Source organism: Pyrus communis, chromosome 14 (genome assembly GCF_963583255.1).
Source record: "Pyrus communis chromosome 14, drPyrComm1.1, whole genome shotgun sequence".
NCBI lineage: Eukaryota > Viridiplantae > Streptophyta > Magnoliopsida > Rosales > Rosaceae > Pyrus > Pyrus communis.
The window spans coordinates 3,260,704-3,269,071 of NC_084816.1; the positions used below are offsets into that span (position 1 = coordinate 3,260,704).

Consider the following 8,368-nt stretch of genomic DNA (forward strand, 5'->3'; position numbering starts at 1 on the left):
CATAGTTGAACACTAGGGATTGGACAAGGATGTTGATGTCATTTTAAGCTCCCGGAACCCTGAAAAAGGCGTGCCAAATCCATGTATCAAAAGATGCCACCGCCTCCAGAATGATACTTTTTGCTTTTTTTCTGTCCCCATAAGCGCATTGCCATGCACTTGGATAGTTTTTCCACGTCCAATGCATACAATCAATGCTTCCAATCATCCCAGGAAAACCACGCATCTCGGCCTTCTTCAGAAGCCGTTCCAAGTCCATGTTTGTAGGTTTGCGGAGGTACTCAGCAGTGTAGATAGATTCGATTGCTTCGCAAAACCTCATTAGGGACTCAAGAATGGTTGCTTTCCCCATCCTCGTTATCTCATCCACTTGGTCTGCAGATGCTTCATATGCAAGCATCCGCAAGGCAGCAATAATTTTTTGCTCAGGAAGGAGACCCATAGCACCAAAAGCATCCTTCTTTTGCACAAAGTAAGAATCATGGTTGCAAACAGCAATCATGATTTTGTTGAACAAATGTCGTTACAATCTAAAACAACGTCCAAAGTACTTATCAGGGAATGCACTATTAGGGACAAAATAATTGTCCAAGAGTTCCATACCTCGTCGTTGCCTACTTTTATCAAGGTTTCCAGAACAGCTGGGCCTGCAGATCTGAGCCACAGCTTGAATGACTCGGCGGGAATGTGAGGCTCTGCTCATTCTTACTTCGTCATCTCTCCTTCTACGCTCCTCATCCTCTTCCCTCTCATTTTTTGCCACCTGGTGATTGAACATTCCTTCTGATTGGTTAAACAATTCTTCCTCTTCTTGATCGAGTTCCCACATCATCCTTGAGGAAGAAGAAGACATTGTAAGAAAGAAGCAGAAACTATGAATAAGGATATAGATTTTTGTGAAGAAGGAAGCAGAAACTATGAATAATGATAGAGATCTTGAGAAAATTGGTGTGAGATTTGTGAGGATGGATGGTGGATTATATGGAGGATTCAGAAAGAATTAGGTTGTAGATAATGCCACGTGGCATGCCGTCATTCGTTAAAAATCTGATGGAAATCTATCCTCAAAGATTGTAAATAGATTATGACACGTGGCGCGATGTGATTGGTTAATAATCTTATCAGAAATCCATCACCAATAATTGTATTTTTGGATAATGACACATGGCATAACGAGTACGATTAAAAATTTTATCGGAAATTCATCCCCAATAATTGTCTTTTTGGATTTTATGACAAGTGGCACAACGAGAACAATTAAAAATCTTATCCGAAATTACAAATAAAATTATTTTTTATTATTTAATAATACTTCGGATAATGACACGTGGCGCAACGAGAACGATTAAAAATCTTATCCGAAATTACAATTAAAATTATTTTGTGTTATTTTATAAATAAATAAAATACTAATATTTTATTGCCTATTACCAGGGCTATTGAAGTGTAACGGTGAAAATGCAAAGGCTATTGCCAGGGCTATTACTGTTCATTAAGGGCGATTACTGTTAATAAGGTGGATTGAATAGTGAATAGCCTGGGGGGAGGGCTCCAATGCTGGAGTTGCTCTAATAAAACGTTAAGGTCTGCCTAATACGTCCTGCAATCTCCTATCTCAGTTGTTGGCTAGGGTTCAGGTCCATTAATAGTCATGTCAAATGGGAAAAATAGTAATCGCCACATTCTAATAAAAAATCTCAAGTTCATATTTTCTTTCAAACTATCTATCTGACTGAGGCATCAAAAACCCTTTGGTGAATACCCTTGCCCTTTTTTTGGGTCTTCGTCAATTAGACTAATGTTTTTTGGTATTTTGCAAGTGTGATTACGTCAATCTAGTCTTGTTAGAAATTTGCTTCCACATTTGAGGTTCTACCATAAAATCAATTAGTAATATGAAAAATAATCAAATTACTTAGGAGCACATACAACATCTTTTTTTTTTTTTTCTTTTCTTGATGTGAAATTAAGGCCCTTATCATTATTTACTTATGAACTGGTAATTCTTTATTTTCTTATAAAAAAGAAAATAAAATCTCTCTCTCCTAGAAAGCATATAAGTAAATTTTTATGATCAGTATACTTACTTGCATCCAGATATATGCATAATATATGATTTTTGAAAAAAATCCGAAGCCTCGCGACACACGTTGTTGGAATAATGCCGCCTTTAGTTCTTCTTGTTGGTTAAAAAGACTGAACAGCTCCGAATCAGTGAAGGAGACGGAGCCACGTCTAAAGTAAGTCTATCCTCAATTAGCTTTTTATCTGATAGGAATCCACCCTGAATTATTAGGAAAATGATTCTAGTCGGATTTTTTTTCTAAGGAGTTAAGAATTTTATAATTGTATTCGTTCATCATATATTATGCTGTCAAAAATAATTTAAAATTCAAATATAAATAGTATCTAATGAAAATTAATTGTATGATGTACGATAAAAAAACACGATTGTAGAATTCCTAGAATCCTGCGGGGATCCTTTTTCGAATTATTGGATGCACCACCTTTTTCACGTTATAAGAAGTTAAACCTACGGACATTATTGCCCATCATATCTTCCTCCATTGCACTAGTATTGTATCGAAGAAGAAAGAAACTAACAACTCTGATTAGCTGAGTTGCAGGGAATTGAAGGAATGGCGGCTGAAGCTGTCCTTACTTTTGCTGCGGAGGGTATACTGAACAAGGTGCTTTCACTTGCTGCTCAAGAATTCGGTCTTGCATGGGGTTTCAAAGCTCAACTCAGAAAGCTTCAAAAGTCATTCACCGACATTGAACGTTTCTTGGTTGATGTTGCCAACCAACCACAAGGTAGCATATATTTCTGAATTCTCTTATAACCTCACACGCACATGCTATAATTTAATTACCAACCTCAAGTACTGTTCTACTTTTTCATTGTCTAACAGGTCGGAGCAAGTCAATAGAGGAATGGGTGAAGAACCTCAAAGACGTAGCTCAGGATGCTGAGGATGTCTTGGATGAATTCCAGTACGAAGTTGAGCGGCGTAAAGTCGAAATCCAAAACCATATGAAGAAAAAGGTTCTTAACTTCTTTTCACTCTCCAATCCACTTGCATTTCGTCTTCAAATGGCGCATAAAATTCAGAAGATCAATGCATCCTTGGTGGATCTCAAGAGTGAAGCACCTGTTCTTGGACTAGTTTCCAAGAATAAAGATGCAACTCCTCGAGGAAATAGATGGGACAGACAAACCAACGCATTCATTGGGAGAGATGAAAGAACTGTTGGAAGGGAAGGTGTTGTGTCAAAAATAGTTACAACCCTGACCGACTCCAAATACAATCAAGAAAATCTTTCGGTTATGGCCATCGTGGGAATGGGAGGCCTCGGCAAGACAACGTTGGCCAAGTCAATTTACAATGAAGATTCTGTACACAAGTTTTTCGAAACGAGAATATGGGTTTGTGTATCGAACCCTTTTGATGTCAATTTAATTCTACTCCAGATGTTAGAGCAGCTTAAACCGGCAAACGCCCCTTCTTCAAAAGATAATCAGAATGCTCTGCTTAAGTTCCTTAATGAAGAGTTGAAAGATAAAAGATATTTACTCGTACTTGATGATGTTTGGAATGAAGATTTCGGAAAATGGGAGAATTTGATGGAATGTTTGTCAAAGCTTTATTCTGATGCAGGATCTAAAATTATTGTCACTACTCGCAGTGGAAAAGTTGCATCAATTTCTGAAAAATTACTTCCACGACATGATCTGGAACACCTTTCAGTGGATGAATGTTGGTCCATCATAAAAGATAGAGCTTTCTCCAGTAGCAGTGCTCATATAACTCTTGAATTCCAAACAATTGGAAGAGAGATTGCTGAAAATTGTGGTGGTGTTCCATTGGTGGCAAAGGTATGTAATATTATTACATGGAATTTACACCTATATTTTTACTTGTTTTCATTTATAAATTAGGAGAGTATTTGCATTCAACCCATGGGGTGCACCACCTTATAAAATAGAACAAGGCCTTGTGACATACGTATTTTGTCCATACAACTCGTCATCATCATTGAAAAATCATCATTACACAATCACATTTCAAATCATAGATTTTAGCTATTTGATATCATGGATATTTTACCTAGTAGCAAAACAAATGGATGACTAAATGATCTCCCATTTGATTGATATTTGGTAGCAAACAAACTGATCAAATCTCTTCGAATTTTAGCTATATTATTTGCAAAATGATCTTTTTTTCTTTTTTTGGAAACCTCGACGATATGAGAGAAGTTTTATTGATAACAAAAAAGAAGTTACACCTAGTCAAAGGAGGACTTAAACCTTACCCTTCATAAAACAGAGATAACAAAAACAATACACGAAAAAAAAAGGGAGGGGCATAAACCTTACCCTTCTAGAAACGAAAATAAGAAAGATACAAAGAAAAGAGGGGGGAAGGGAGGGGACATGAAACCTAGCCCTTCTAAAACCAAACCTAAAGGTCTAAACCTGCAAAACAAGTTGAGCAATACCACAACGTTAGGGGAAAAAAAAAGTGAGATAAACCTAGATGTCAAGATGCACATTATATTGAAAAGTGGTAGTCAGACAAGCTAACATAGTCTGAAAATAAAACAGCACAAGCCGTCTGTGGAGGAGAATCGTTATTTGCAAAATGATTCACTTGAGTTCAAATTTTGAAAGAATAATTTGCGTAGATTGGTTTTTTATAGGGTGTAAAACCTTCATCAGAATAAGTAATTAACAAGGTATGTACACATAACATATACATTTGATGATATACAAAAATGTGATATCCCAAGCATTTCTTATTAAAAAAATCAGCATTAGCAACTTATTCATTTGAACGAACAAAAAGTAGATAAAATTAATTCATTACCGCAACAGATCAAGAATAAAATGTGTTTTTAACTATTTAATGGGTATTCAGGAAATTTCGTCAAGCACCAAAAATAATGGAAACTAAAATCATTTTGCTTACGGCTTAGATTTTACCCTTTTAGGCAAGGGGATTAAAAATTAAGCAAGCAAAAACTTCTTATTTATATGAGTCCCTAGCTATTTTCTACATTGTTTAGGACACCTTTGAAACTCACTAATCCAATCAACAGGTTTTGGGAGGCATTTTGCACACTAAAAGAAGTATTGAAGAATGGTCATCATTGAAAAACAGTAAAATATGGCACAACGTATCAAAAGAGGAAGATAGAATTATGCCAGTGCTAAAGTTGAGTTTCGACAATTTAGAATCACCATCATTGAAGCAATGTTTTTCATACTGCTCAGTGTTCAAGAAAGATTCTAAAATTAAAAAAGATAACTTGATTCAACTTTGGATGGCTCAAGGCCTACTCCACCCTTCATCTGGCGAAAGTAAAGATATGGAGGACATAGGCAATGAATATTTTAATATTCTATTGCATAGCTCCTTATTTCAAGATGCATCAACGAGTGACAATGACACTGTTAGCATATGCCAGATGCACGATCTTGTGCATGACCTTGCAGAACTTGTATCCAAATCAGAAAGCTTGACAGGAGACTTATGCAACATAGATAATGCAAATGAGATTCGACATGTTGCTCGAGTTTCTACTTCTATGCTGGAAAAAATTTCAAAAATAAGTGCTAGGAAATTGCGGTCACTGTTTTTCGACCATGGTGAAGTTCCTAGTAAAATTTTGTCACGGTTCAAAGCTTTACGTGTCTTAAATTTAAGAAATGCTAATATTGAAGAATTTCCAATTTCAATTGGAAGGTTGAAACATTTGAGGTATCTTGACATTTCTAAAACAAGATTCAAATCGCTCCCCAAGTCTATAGGCAAGCTCTATAACCTTCAGACGTTAAGAGCAATGAATTGTGCTCTTAAAGTGTTTCCAAAAGAATTGCAAAACTTGGCCAACCTGAGACATATTTATTTTGATAAGAGTACAAAATTCCCCCAGGGGATAGGGCAGCTAACATGCCTTCGAACATTACCTTACTTTTCGGTGGGTGATGGAATTGGTCGTCAAATTGAAGAGTTGGCTGGCTTGAAACATTTGAAAGGTGAATTAATCATTTGTAACCTGGAGCACGTAAAGAATGGAGAAGAAGCAAAGAAGGCTAAGTTGGAGGATAAGAAGGAAGTATGTCATTTAAGCTTCAAATGGACAGAAGATAGGTTAAGAACCAACAACAATGAGGAGGGGGATGTACTAGAAGGCCTCCGACCGCATCCTGAGTTGGAGAGCTTAAGTATTGAAAACTTCATGGGCGATAAGTTTCCATCGTGGATGACGGGCATGTCATTATTGCTCAACAACTTGAAGAAGATTCAATTACTTGGATGCAACAAATGTGAAGGAGTCCCACCGCTTGGTCATCTACCCAAACTTACTGTGCTTGAGATTAGTGGAATAGCTAACTTGAAATGTGTTGGAGCTGAGTTCTACGGTTATAATCTTGTCCACAATGTGGCCACGACAAGTAAGGAGAAAATTACTCTATTTCCTGCACTAAAAGTATTACATATTGTGAAGTGCAACAATCTAATTGACTGGATGGAAGCACCAATGATGTCAACACAAAAAGTTGTGGTTTTTCCTTGCCTCGAGGAGTTGGATATCAAAGATTGTTCCAAGTTGAGAAATGTTCCGAGTCATTTTCCATCTCTTCAAAAGTTGGTGATAATTTCTGGTGATAGTGGAACGCCAATAGAAGAAATAAGCAGCGGATTAACAACTCTCACTTCCCTCGAAATAGGAGGTATTAAGGAGCTTACCTGTTTGCCGCAAGGAATTTTGAAGAACAATAATAATCTCTCATCTTTGAGAATAAGGGAATGCGATGATTTAACTTGTATTGCCCCTGATGTATTTGGATCTTGTGGCTCTCTTAAGAGATTGTCTATTTGGCAGTGTAAAAATCTGAGGCATTTGCTGGATGGGCTAGACACACTCCCTCTCCTTGAATACCTGTATATTGGGGGATGTGATAGTCTAGAGTTGATTCCAATTACACAGGGCATGGCATCTCTTCGGGAATTACATATTAGTTATTGTGAACAATTGTCAGGCCTACCAAGTGGGATACGGTACTGCCCCTCTCTCCAGGAATTGCATTTACAAGGTTGTGATGGTGTAACATCGTTTCCATTTTACACCCTTGCATCTCTTCGTCAGTTGAATATTTTATTTTGCGATGGACTATCAGGCCCACTGAGTGTATGGGCCTCTGTCGTGGAATTGCATATATCCTTTTGCCCTAATCTGACATCGATTGAAATTAAAGGCAGCGTATCCTCTCTTCAGAAGTTGACATTCAGCAATTGCAAAGAATTATCAAGCTTACCTGCTCTTCCACAACAATGTCCCTCTCTCCAGCATTTGGAGATAAGTGAATGCCCAAAGGTAGCCTCGTTTGGTGTCCAAAGTAGCAGCATTAGTCTACAATTTTTTCAGATTTGCGCACCTTCACCTCCCTTCGACATTTGAGGATTGAAGAATGTGAAAGATTAGACATTTGGGTGAGCGGTCTACAATTTCCACTCTCTCTTGAGGTGCTGGAAATAGTCAGTATCCCTAATTTAGAGATTCTTCCAAGTTTAGACAACCTCAATTCTCTCCGTCGTTTGGAGATTGTAAAGTGGCCAAAGTTAAAATATCTGCCGACGAGACTACACTGCCTCCCGCGCTTGAAGGAATTGTGGATCGGTGGGTTCGAGGAGCTCGATTCCTTCCCTGATTTTCAAGTTGAATTATTTATGCATCTTACAAGATTATGGTTGTATGGTTGGCCTAAGCTCAAGTCGGTGCCTCAACAAATTCAACACCTCACTTCTCTAACATCTTTGACGATATTTTCATTTGACGGAGTGGAGACTTTGCCAGAATGGTTGGGTAGCCTTACATCCCTTACACAGCTGAGGATGGGGTATTGCAAGAATCTGACCAACTTACCTAGTGTCCAAGCTATGCAACGCCTCACCAAATTACATACCCTGTCAATTATTCAATGTCATCCCCTTCTAAAGCAAAGATGCAGCAGGGACAGCGGCACAGATTGGCCCAAGATTTCTCACATTCCACAAATCGAAAGTACGTTCTAAAATTCTTGAAATCATATTACAGAGTTCATGTCACATGCTTATCTCTATAAATTTAAACTAGTATAACAAAAGTTATTTATCCATCTCCCTCTTCTTTTAAATCAGTTGACTTCCACAAACAGTAGTTGGATGGAAGGTAGGCAGCACCTTGCCAAACTACAGCAAATGTGTATTGGAAAAACCAAATTTCATGGTGTGCAAGGCCACAAGATTATTTGTATTCCAGTTTCATGGTCAAACAACTCCAAATGGCTCGAACGTTCGCATTGAAAGTAAGTCATGTA

General features: G+C 37.6%; 1 pseudogene; it reads left to right on the forward strand.

Moving 5' to 3' along the window:
• The first annotated feature begins 2,600 nt into the window (after positions 1-2,600).
• On the forward strand, positions 2,601-8,084 carry LOC137715654 (putative disease resistance protein RGA3; annotated as a pseudogene).
• Positions 8,085-8,368: the final 284 nt, after the last annotated feature.